General features: G+C 41.7%; 1 long non-coding RNA gene across 1 annotated transcript; it reads right to left on the bottom strand.

Moving 5' to 3' along the window:
* Nucleotides 1-4,696: 4,696 nt before the first annotated feature.
* On the bottom strand, nucleotides 4,697-12,361 carry LOC147651176 (uncharacterized). Its single transcript, XR_015274323.1, has 3 exons — nucleotides 12,283-12,361; nucleotides 6,906-9,548; nucleotides 4,697-6,704 (listed from the first exon to the last, which is right to left on the bottom strand). It is a non-coding gene; the product is annotated as an uncharacterized LOC147651176 (long non-coding RNA).
* Between the last annotated feature and the right edge of the window lie 436 nt (nucleotides 12,362-12,797).

Genomic DNA, 12,797 nt, shown 5'->3' with positions numbered 1-12,797 from the left:
ACCATTGCAATGTAGCCCTTCATCTTTTCCCAGTTAAACCTGATTCAATCTGTGCCTGCCTGTCAGGAAAGTATTTCTATTGAGTTTCTTGAGATGGACATTAAACAAATGAAGAATACAAATAAAGCTCAGTACAACAGAATCTTTTCTACTCACTGGCTTGGACAACTTGTTTTTTTGCCTTTGCTTTTCCTGTTGCCTTTGTGCTTCTGCTTTTTATTTCTATGTATTTATAACCCATATATATATATATATACATACATACATATATATATATATATAATCTGTAACAGACTTCCTTGCACTCTGACTTATGCCAATGCAGTAATTTTCAGGAAAACACCACAGTAACTTATCTGAAGAGCTCATACTTGTGCAAGCAACAAACAGAAATATGAATGAAAGCCAGAAGCAACACGGTCCCAACTCCTTTGGATAATTAAGGGCCCTCTTTTAACTGCATATATTCAAAAGCGGTTGCATGAAGAGCAGTTCAAAGCCTGACAAATGCACTGTGGGGCTGCTGGGGAGCTCCTGTGAAACCTTCAGGGAGGCAGCCAAGGGCAGCTAAGCCATGGGACGTGCAGAGGTCCCCAAGTGTGAGTGTTGGAGGGTGCCCTCAGCCTCACTGAAGTCACTCTGAAGATGAAGTGTGCTCCTACTTCCATCCACAACACCTTTCCAAAGGCTGCAACTTGAACTGCTACGGCTGAAGTGGCTCAAAATAAAGCACCAATTTTTAACAGCACTCTATTTCATGTTCTACCATGTTAAAAAATCCCTTCTCATGGCTCGAGCCAAGAATCAGGAACACAAAAACCAAACAAACCTGGTGACCAATTCTCAGCTCATTCTAAGCTATAAATTTTTTTCAACTACAGTTTTTAAGAAAGAGTTGGTCATTTAGAGACAGTACAGACTCAATAGCAGAAGGAAAGAACTCAGACACTCAGAGAACTGAGCCCATGCTCAAGTAATTGCAGGTTCCAGGGAATTTCCAGGGGTGCAAGCAGACAGCCATGTCTCACTCTCCCTCTAGCTACTCCAGTTTTATTCATGTAGAATTTTATCATGCAATTAAAAACACATACCTGAGCTCTTCAACTTGCCAGCTATCTACCTGGGCAAGGACAAAGTAAGGTCAATGAGAACAAAGATATTGAAAAGGGATGTCAGGGCAGGTTGGATGTCTACTGAGAAATAAAGGGTGAGCAAAACCTCCCAGATTTCTAGGACTGAAAGGAGGAACACAGGTGCAATGGGAAATGGGACACAGAGGAGATGGGGCCAGGAGTCTGCACACCTTGATGACACCAGCCTTTAATGCCTCAAAGGAGCAGATTGTTCTTTGGCTACCCTTTCACAGCACCTGCTGTGCCAAAGACTGAGTTTATAATTATCCTGCATTCATGGGTTTTTTCTCCTCTCTGACTATGCACAGAAAACTGGCTGTTGATTAGAACTTTATTCAAGTGTCCCTTGGTATCCAGCTCATCTGAAGCATGAGAAGGTAATTTAATTTTCACTCTTCTAGTCCCACAAGCTGCACTCTGGGGGACAATAGAAAAGGAAGCAGTCTGTGGGTCTCAGCTATTCTCCTTATTAGCTTAGTGACACAAAAAAAGAGATGAACTATCAATGAATGCTGCCTTTCCCGAGCCCATTCTCTTCAGTTTATGCTTTCTGTACACCCAGGAGACTGTGATTTCAATTGGTTAGGAGTTCTCACATTGAATATGTCACCTTGTAGTGCAAAAGTAGCAGTAACACAGCAGCACAGCTTGTCTCTAAAATATCCCTGCCTTTCTTTATCCAATGTTTGGTTAAAGGGGTGATAAACCCCTGTTTTCACCAAAAGAAAAATAGCTCATTTAGTAGTGAGATGGAGGGAAATGCCACCAAAACCAGACCTCATGAGATGCTGGATAAAGCTCATTTTGCAGAGAGAGGACCTGAAACAAAAAGTCCCAGATTCACACAGAAAACAGACAGCAGGTATCTCAGTTCACTGAACAGGAGGTAAAGGTGGAAGAGGGTAAGGGGCCCCAGCAATGAGGCTACAAAACTTCTGCTTTCATTTATGTTTGACAGTGAGTGTAGAACATTTCATCTGTCAAGCCATTCAGCAAATGCACTCCTTGTGGATGTAAAATGGAGAACTGGCTCTGCTGCCAACAGGATAAAACTGGTGTTTGCTAAAAGAGAAGCTCAGAGAGGGGTAAGCCATTCCCTGTGTCCATGTTTCCTGCTAAATCCTACTACATTCCAGTTCTGTACTTAAAACTGTTTTTTTTCCATCCTCAGAATGTTTGAAAGATGTTTGTTTCAAACCACTGAGCCGAGCCTCTGAGACAAAGTTGGGGCTTTTGAAATGTTCTTACAGTCTGTGCAAACTCTCTCAGAAAGGCACCAGGTCACTGCTTGATTGATGCAAATTGTGTTAATCTCGCTCTGTAAAATTGCTGCAGTATCTTCAGAAGGTGCATTATCGTCAGTGATTACAGAAACTGAACTGTTTTGGTGCCTTCTGGGCTTCAAGTACTGACTGAAAAGACCATGCAGGTAAATATTAATCAGCAGAAAGCAACTGCTGTTGAAGAGCTCTTGACTTAAGATGTAGATAACAACTGAAGCGACAAACCTGATGTTTACTGAAAATTAGAATTGTGCATGTTTATAAAAGTGTCAGAGACAACTTCATAATAACACTGCCTTGGGATGGAGTTTGTATTTGTTTCAACTTCCAGAAGTCAGCTCAGGAAGTTCAGGCAGCACATGAAGGGGAAATATGAATAAAGACAATAAACTGAGATCTTCTAAAAGTACCTGCAGGATGACCTCATATAACTGCATTATGAGTTTTAAGCCACACCTTCAACTGAAAGTCACCCATCACTAATGAAATCAGTATTATTAAGTTTGGTTCATCTTACCTCAAAATTCGTCCCTGCTTTGCAAAATAAACCATGACAAATTCACCGATCTGCATAATAACTGAATAATTAGCTAATTAGCATGAAAGCAGATATGCAATGATGTATGCCTGTATGTTCATTAGCAGCAAGCATTTCCTGAGACAAATGACTGAAAAAAAAAATCCCAATTTGATAAATAAAATAAAAGCAACTTTTTTTTCCCTTTTAAGAGACAGAACATGAACAGATTTCGGAAAAAAAAAAAAAATCAGCAGTGATTAACCTAAAATAAAATCCCTGTTCAAAAAAAAGCCCAGCTTAAACATGTGATGATGAGGAAGTTAATTTCCTGAAATTTATAGCTCCTTGTAAAACCTATAGATGCACATCATGAATTAGATTAACTTTATTTTAAAGTGATATTGTGCAGAACGAAGGAGCTGTAGCTCTTTAACACCTTTTGGGCTTGCTGCTTAGTATTAAACCGGTTTTATGGGCAGAAAAAAGAGCCCACTAATTTAATGTCTAGTCACTCACCTTGGCTTTGGTGACTGTTCAATATAAAGTGTATGAATAACATTATTAAAAACATCAAATGACAAAGAAGTGGATTGCCATGTTTTAATTTCCCTTTCTAGCTGCAAATTATTTCTTCCTAGCTCCTAAAGCTACCAGTTGGCTGGCTTCCCATGAGCTAAAATCTGTTGTTCATACCTGCTCCCCCAGGAAGTGTACTGCCTAAATTCCCATCTTATCTACTCCCCATGAGGTTTGATATTGTCTGTAAAACATGCAAAGCACAACTTCCAAATGAGACAGTCCCACCCAGCCCAACACTCAGCCTCTTTTCTGCAGGAACCACCACTGCAAGATTCTGTGAACTGCAACACTGTTCTTCACAAATGCACTTCTCAGACATATTTTGTTCTGGTTTTCTTTGCTGAATTTTGCCCTGTATCCAGCCCTAATGCATTTATTGGGCACGAGATACAAACCTTAATGAGATAACCCAGAATACTGAAGGTTGGCAGGTTTTTTTGGATTATGCATCACTTATCCTCTTAACTGGCACGGATTCTGCACAGGCATGACAGGCCAGAAAAGCAGCTCGGCTTCCAGGTGTCTGCAGTGAGAGTCTGAGCAGCAGGGCTGGCAGTCCTGTAGCCCAGGTGTGCATTCCTGATAAAATCACTGACACTGCTGCTGCCGACTCCAGTGTGATCAAGATTTCATACTACTGGTGGCTAACGTAATTTAAGCTCTGGGAGGGTTCTGAGCCCTCATGTGGCTCAGCAAGCCACTTTGATACATGGTCACCACAGCAGCTCCTCAGCTGGAGCTACGTGGATTAAGATTTTCTTTTCCCTTGGGGCAATTTGGGAGATCTTTTTAAGCACTGCTGAGCATGGGACAGCCCAACCAGAGCTCAGAAAGCCTGCAGCTCCTATCACACCTGCACTTAGAGCACATCCCCCAGTTGTGCTGTGCTCAGGAGGACTACACATTTTTGGGAAGGTGGACCAGTGTAAGATCGATAAATTAAATGGATTCCATATCCCTGTCACATATGTGAAATCCCTTAATGTCTGTATTGCAATTCCCACACTGGAATGTGCTTTGTTCTTGGCACCTCTCAAGCACATACAAAGGCAAGCTTTGGGAAGTTTTCAAGCTGGAAAGGTGAGACAAGGGGCAAGCAAGGAGAGAGAGAGCAAGAGGCAATGGCATTTGTCAAGGTCACCCAATCCCTCAGGGCTAAGGCTGAAAGAAAATGGAAATTGTATCAGGCCCAGCTGACACTCATCCTCAGGCTAGTCCAGAGCCATTCAGTATTCCACTGAAGACACAGTGCTGGGGAGACCATGCCTTCAATTTCCCAACTTCAGGAATTTAAGAAATATTACACTTTATACACAAAATCCTGTACGATAATTCTCCAAGGCTTAAAAAAAAAATCCTCTAAGAGGGAAAATTATAAAGATCTATCACAGCAGAAAACCTTGTCAGATTAATGAGATACCTCTGCCTGTAATACAGTCAGGGATTTCAGCTGGATCACACTAATTGCCATTAAATGAAATCTTCAGCTTGCTCTCTACTCCAGACTGTATGGCAAGCCTGACAATGAATATATTCCCATGGAGAAAAGCAAATGACAATATAAGGGCAGAATGGAACAGAGTAGTTTCCATTGCAAAACCTGTTTCCCAGCCCATGAAATCACCAACTCTGTACTAAACAGAGAAAGATACCAAGTGCAGTGTGTGCTCATTTATATTGGTCCTCCAGGAATTTTCACTGCATACAAATGTGCTACCAAGAGATTTATGCTATCTGAACATGACAGCAGCACAGACCCAGATTTGGGATGGTATTTGGGATAATATGGGTTAAGATCCATATTATTTTAGGAGTATTTGTAGTTTTACATTTACTTAGATATACCAAATATTAAGTGGAATTTTATGAAGAAGAGATTCAACATTTGGTCAGAAGATGCAATATTTGACATCACAGTAAACTGCACATTAGAGATGCAAGTTTTGCAATGATATTGCTCACCTTTCCAGCCCACATACTTTGCATTCTCATTTGGTATTTGGTGTGGCATTGATGCTAACTGAAAATACAGTGAAATTTCCAGTAATGACAAATGAGGACAGTCTTGTAACCAGAGAGCAAGTCTGGGTCCAAATTGGGCCCAAGTCAAACGAGAACCATGGAGATTCTGTCTGAAGAACTTTCTTAAATGACTTCCAATCAGATGTGACTTTTCTTTGCCACTGACTGACTCTGGCACCTGGCAGCTGACAGCAAGTCACATCAACCCACATTTTCAGAACTTGAGTATCCATAAAGAACCTGAGGCAGAGACTTCTGTGCTCCATCTACAATTCCCAAAATCACAATAAAGTCCAGGAAGAGTCTACTAGTAAAATACTTTGTACCCCAAATGTCAAACTGTACTTCTGTATCTTTTTAGAAACATTCAGGTCTGATCAGATCCCACAGGCCAGGTGTATTTCCATGCAATTTAGAGACCCAGTGAATTTCTAACACAAATTAGATCAGCAGATTTGGCATAAATGCTGTAGCATACAAAATTTTTTTACTTTAGTGAAAAACAAGACAAACAAAAAAGTCTCAAATATTTTTTTATAAAATATGGGTTAGAGCAGTCACAGACACTTCCTGTGCTTCCAAAGGGCCAGACTGTGAATTGAGGACAGTTGTGCCTGGAGTCAAACAGAGATCCTCTGGACAAAATGTACACCTGATTCTCCACACTTGCTGGACAATATGATTTTCTCACTTGAGCAAGCTACAGTTTCCAGAGTAACTGGACTGAGGCTTGGGGCACTTGAACTGACTAATGGAGACATCATCAGTTTCTTACTCTTTGATTATTTGTGCACAGTTTTAGTAACCTGCCTTTTGTACCTAACACAAACAAGAACGGACCAATCTGCTTGAAAAGGAGATGCTCAGCACGTCCAGCTATCTGAAAATACTCTGGACTTAATGTATTGATAATATAAATATTCTTTTTAAGAGAATAAGGAATAAATACATATGGTTCTCCAAAGCTCATGAATATGATGGAACCTGCTTCATCCAGGTGGATTCTTTAAAGCTCTCCCTTGCTCCAGACAATATTCCATTAGCTCCAGCAGGTGGGTCACTAAGTCAGCTCACCTGGAGAGCTCAGCTAACGAGAATACCACCTCTGCTAAGAGGTAACTTCACCATCATTTATGTAGCAGTCCTGTTATTCCACAAATGGCATACCTAGAGAAAACAGCATTGAAGTGATTTTGAGTCAGTAGTCTTTGGTATGGTAAAAGCTTTAATGGCAGGAAGAGCTGAAAAATTTGAAGAAATAACAATACCTTTGGTTTGCAGTTTACTATTCCATATTTCAGACCTGACAGTCTGGAGAGATAAGAGAAGAGAAGGTAAATGTGAAGAGAAAGCTCAGAGAAAACTTACCTTTCATCTTTCTTTCAATGAGACTAACACCCAATAAGAAGGAAAGTAAAAATACCCTTTCCCAAAAGAAGAATCTGTATCTTGCTGCAGGCAAATAGTCAGTGGGAATGGGATCATTTAGAAGATTAGGGATTGTTTGGCTTTAAGGCTTTCTGTGCCTTGTTAGTCTTCTCCTGTGCTGGTGTGCTGGCAACACAAAACTCATTCTGAGCCCTTGTGACACAGTTGTTTCTTACATCTTCTTTTCTGCCCATTGTTCAGCAACAGTCTCAGCATCAGCAGTGTACATAAATAATGTTACAGACTTTCCATCTCCCTGAAATACATGAGCTGTAAGATTTCATATGCTTTTTAGCTGGTGGCATTCAGTACAGCAGCCCAGAAGTAAACACAAAGAAACATTCCAAATACAACCAGAAACTCCATCGTTAATGCAAAACAAATGTTAGCATCTTTAAGGGCAATTTGCTTTTCATAATGCTGAGGGGCACCCAAACAGTCAGAATACTCAAGTCAAAAAATCATGAGCTCTTATTTTGATCTATTTGGACTGTGAAATTCCTGATTTTAAATGAACAATTCCATGCTATCGTGCTTCTAAAAAATTTAAAAACAAATGATGTGGATCAAATGCTTTTAATAAAAAAAAAGAAAAAAAAAAGCTTTATTTTTTCTGATGTTTGGTGGCTCATCAGAAAAGGTCAAGTGTTCCATGCAAATAAAAAAAAATTCTTAAAGACGCTTTCTGCCAGTCCCTAAGCTATTAAAATTTAAAGATAATGAAGCAGGGCAGGATTTTGCCTTCCTTATCGATGCTCAATTTTGTTAAAACCTTTGTGTTGTCCTGGTTACTGCAACTGTGGGCTTCAATCTAGCTTCTTGCAGCTGTCCCCATTAAAATATTAAAAAAAAAATAAAATATCCTGCCTGCTTTGATTTATAGCTTGCTCGAAGCTCAGTGAACTAAACTCATCAAGTCTTGTATCAGCTGACAAATTTTAGAGGTCTCATTTTATATTGCCTTTAAGCCCTAGGTAGAAGCTTCATTTTGCTTCAATAGTTGGATTTTCCAGCCAGAAAAATCCATGTACCTCCTTGTAGTCAGTACAGCTCAGCCTGTTCATGTTTGCCCCCCAAAGCAACCGCACCACACCCAGCTAAAGCAGCAAAGGTTCTCCTCCCACTGCTCTGGACATGAGCTTAGGGAGGATGAGGAGAGCTGTAACACCCGAGACTCAGACTCAAACCAGCAGGGAATCTGAATTATTTCTTCAAGGAAGATAAATGGTTTTATAGACTTTTCAAGGCACTGTATTTCCTTCCATGGTAACTCTCACAACGTCACCTATCCCACGTTGTCACGGCAGCAACACGCATTTGAAATGTCCAGTGTCCTTCTGTGGGGTGATCACACCCTGCTCGTGGGGCTGGCAGTGTCCAGCAGGCTCCTCTGATCTGTGCTGGTCTGTGCTGGTCTGTGCTGATCTGTGCTGGTCTGTGCTGATCTGTGCTGGTCTGTGCTGATCTGTGCTGATCTGTGCTGACCTGTGCTGGTCTGTGCTGATCTGTGCTGATCTGTGCTGACCTGTGCTGACCTGTGCTGATCTGTGCTGATCTGTGCCGGTCTGTGCTGGTCTGTGCTGATCTGTGCTGCCATGTGCTGCCATGTGCTGGTCTGTGCTGATCTGTGCTGGTCTGTGCTGCCATGTGCTGGTCTGTGCTGATCTGTGCTGGTCTGTGCTGGTCTGTGCTGGTCTGTGCTGGTCTGTGCTGGTCTGTGCTGATCTGTGCTGGTCTGTGCTGATCTGTGCTGGTCTGTGCTGGTCTGTGCTGATCTGTGCTGCCATGTGCTGGTCTGTGCTGATCTGTGCTGATCTGTGCTGATCTGTGCTGGTCTGTGCTGGTCTGTGCTGGTCTGTGCTGATCTGTGCTGGTCTGTGCTGATCTGTGCTGATCTGTGCTGGTCTGTGCTGGTCTGTGCTGATCTGTGCTGGTCTGTGCTGGTCTGTGCTGGTCTGTGCTGATCTGTGCTGGTCTGTGCTGATCTGTGCTGATCTGTGCTGATCTGTGCTGGTCTGTGCTGGTCTGTGCTGCCATGTGCTGATCTGTGCTGGTCTGTGCTGCCCTGTGCTCATCTGTGCTCATTTGTGCTGCCATGTGCTCCTGCAGGTGGGTGCCACAGCCCACAGCTCACCTCCATCCCATCTCTCCCCATTTACCTTCCAGGCATTAGCAGTCAGTGATTCCTGATTAAAGACACTCCCAAGGCACCCTCCCAGCTGAATCTCTACAAACTGGGCATTCAGCAGGTACCTCTGTCCATGCCACTGAGCCCAACACCAAAACCAGACAATCAAAACACCTTCTGTATCCCATACTCAACCCATGCACACAGAAACATTTGGCTTGCAGAAGACCTCCAAGATGATTGATTCCAGCCTCTGAGTGATCCCCACGTTGTCACAGCGGTGCTGAGTGCTGTGTCCAGTCATTTCCTGAGCACATCCAGGGCTGGTGACCCCACCAGCTCCCCAGGCAGCCCGTTCCAAGGTTTAACAACAGCTTCCCTGAACAAATTTCTATCCCATGCTGTGGTAACCCCACAATAAATATTGTGCTGCAGATGATTCCCTTCAGGATTCTCTAGGAAGAAGAGAAGGCTGGTTTGTGTGTGCAGTGCAGGGGGCTGGAGGCAGTGCATACCCCAGCAAGGGGTCTCTGCTGGGACACTGCCCTCTCCCCCCAGCCATGCTTCTGAGCTCGTCCAGCAGCAGCACCTTCCCAGCCTGGCTACAAAACACTTGCATCAAGAGCAGGATTGTCCTCAAATGCAGGAGCTGGCATCAGTGCAGGGCAGAGCACCCTGAGGGACACCAAGAGCCAAGGATAACACTTCCCAGCCCCTCCCCAGGGGAAGAGACCTCCACAGGTACTGGGGGGAGCCATCGAGGAAGCTTTGGGTTTGATCAGCCTGAGCTGAGTTCATTGTACTGGCATTTCCACGTGCCACAGATACAAAAATAAAGCCTGTAAAATATATTTCAGTGGCATTTGCAGTGCTCTGAAGTTTAAGTCACCAATTATTCAGCCAGGGTTGTTTATTGCCCTAATAACCCACGAAGGAAGGGTGAAAGGCTAACCAATGAAAACACTGAATATTAAAAAGGTTAAAGTGCCTTAAAAGTTTCTGGGTTTGCTACTGACTACACTGAGGCTATAAATGATGTTGTCTTGTTCTCAAGACAATGACAAGAAAGTTGGACTAAAACCTGTTCTTGTGGTAAAAATTCTACAGGAAACCAAGTGTTGCAAATTAACTTTGTGTTTGCAGTCTGCAGGGTTTCACCTCTTGAGATTTACCAAATGTCATAATCCAGGTGACAGGATTCAATAGCCCCCACTTACAATTCAGATGGCTGATCTCCATATTGATTGCATTTTTCATAGGTGTACTTTTAATTTTGAATATATTATTGGATATCTGAATGCCATATTATCTATCCACTGTGGTTAAATAGATACCGTGAATAATGCATTCCCATTTGAGTCTCTTTGATCATTTCATTTTTGTTTCAAAGCTGGTGCAGAACAGCTGCCTAAGGTACAGAGCTCAAAAGACACTCTAAATCAAAATTATGGACACTTGATAAGGCACAAAGCCTGCAGGACGTGCTCCCTACAAGAGCACACAATGCTCAGAACTGAAGATTTATTATTTATTGTTATCATTATTATTATGATCATTATTATTATTAATAATAATCACTCACATAGGAAATTATATTGAAACTAATTATCTCAACTGCACCCTAGAAAAACAACCTTAGAGATCTTATCTGCTGAGGACAGAAAAATTTGTTAATTAATATAAGTCCTGTGGAACTTTAAAGCAAATGAAACAAACATAATGAAGTTTTGCAAGAATTTTGATTAGATTTAGTTGTACTTTTTCCTGCCAAAGAAATCAAAATAAGTTCTAGTAGAAACATAAGACTGTTACTTTTAGTTTAATCATCTCCATTTAATTACATATTTAAGATGAAATATTTAATGACTATTTCATTCCTATTCCAAGAATTAATATCATGTGTTCCTACCAGCTTCTCTGAAAATGGTAAAAACCTGTAATCTCAGGCTTTGGTGATGTACTTGAAAGTCACTACTCTAACCCTACACCACAGCAATGTTAAATGGATTACAGGTAATGACAAGAATTAAAGAATTAATTTTCAGTGAGAAACTCTACCGGAATGTGAGAGCTGTAATGACACACTGATGCTAATCAATGCCTTTTATTCCATCTTAAAAGGTCAGCAGGTGAAAGACGAATTAAAAGATGTGAATAAAATTCCTGGTACATTTTCAAAGTACTTTGATTGCCAGTACGAAAGGTCCAGTTAAAGAGATTAATTTAAAAACCAAAATATTTTATCCTAAAATGTATTTTAGCCCTTCCTCATATTTAGCAATAGAGGACATAGAAGGAAATCCATGCACTAGAGAGCTGTAAGTTCATTCTAAAAGTGACACATTCCCTAAAAGTGAGCAGCAGTTGAATGTATTGCCCCTAAGTGCTGCTAGAGGACCACTAAGGTCACAGCAAAGAGGATCTGACAGATAATTTTAGGCTACCACACAACAGTGCTGGAACAACTATCAAAATATTGTGGCCACCCCTCGTGCCTACATTTTCAAAATAAATATTTTAAATACATGAAAAGATTTCAGAGAAAAAAAAATGCATTAAAAGGCTGGGTTAAAATCTGTGTAGAGAAAAGTGATTTTTAAAAGATATGAGTTAGGTTGGCTTAGGAGAGAAAAACGTCTGCTACTGAAGAACCCTTTAATTTGGTCAAAGGTGGCATAACAAGAAACTCTAGGAGGAAGTCACGCCTGACAATTGCAAACTCTGCTTCAACAGTCAGGATAATTAACTAGTAAAAAAAGAAATAAAAAAACCCCAAAAAATCTGGAAACCATAGCTTGATTCGTGTGTTCTCATCAGGAGTCTGGAATCTGGGCAGAGACAGATTATACAGTGTCATCATCACTAGAAAATGTAATGTACAAAAAAGCTTTTTCTGATGTTCAGCTCCATGGAAGAGCAAATTAATTTAGTGAAGACAGGGGTTATACAAAGGATATTCTAATTTTATGAGCCGCAGTATTTTGAAGAGCAAGTGTGGATTACACACACCTGCACCACGCTCCTACAGCAGAGGTAAGCCTGTACATTTTCCTGTCAAACTGGCTTTGACTAAATTAACACACTGCATGAAAGGAACAGTTTTCTCTCCTCAAAAAACAACCTCCACATCCTGAAATTGCTCAAGCAGAGAAAAACAAAGGATTAGGGAGTACAGCTAACATAACTCACATCCCAAAAGTCAGCCAGCCAGTCTCAGCTCCCTGATGAGCACGAACCTGCCCTTCCAGGTGGAGTGCCAGTCCAGCTGGCTGAGGCATCAGTCACAGATGCAGGTGGAGAGGATTAAACTTCTGCTTCATCTTTTCTCCAGAAAAGTGCTCCCACATGGGGCAGATGCTGCTGTGTTGGGAGCCAGGAGGGATAACCCCCACTGCAGCTTCTCAGCCCCCACCATAAAAGCCATCTAGATGGGTTCTACTGCTACAGGTCTTGATGCCTCTCCGGGCTACCTAAAAACAGAGGCCAGACAAAATCAAGGGAATAAAAAGCAGTTCTGTTTATTGAAGGGCCTTCAGGTACATTTAGGGCAGACAAAGCCCCCCAGGGGCTGCACCCAAAAATGGATGATGGGTCACAGGTTTGCACACTTTTATCAGTTTGGTCCATTTGCACATTGGGGGTTCATCTTCCAATTCCAGCTTCAGGGAATGAACTCGTTTACCCCAAGTTTGCTGCCCCAACTC

The sequence above is a fragment of the Cyanistes caeruleus genome, chromosome 10, assembly GCF_971803275.1.
Source record: "Cyanistes caeruleus chromosome 10, bCyaCae1.hap1.1, whole genome shotgun sequence".
In the NCBI taxonomy this organism is placed as follows: domain Eukaryota; kingdom Metazoa; phylum Chordata; class Aves; order Passeriformes; family Paridae; genus Cyanistes; species Cyanistes caeruleus.
This window is presented reverse-complemented; position numbering and strand designations above follow the sequence as displayed.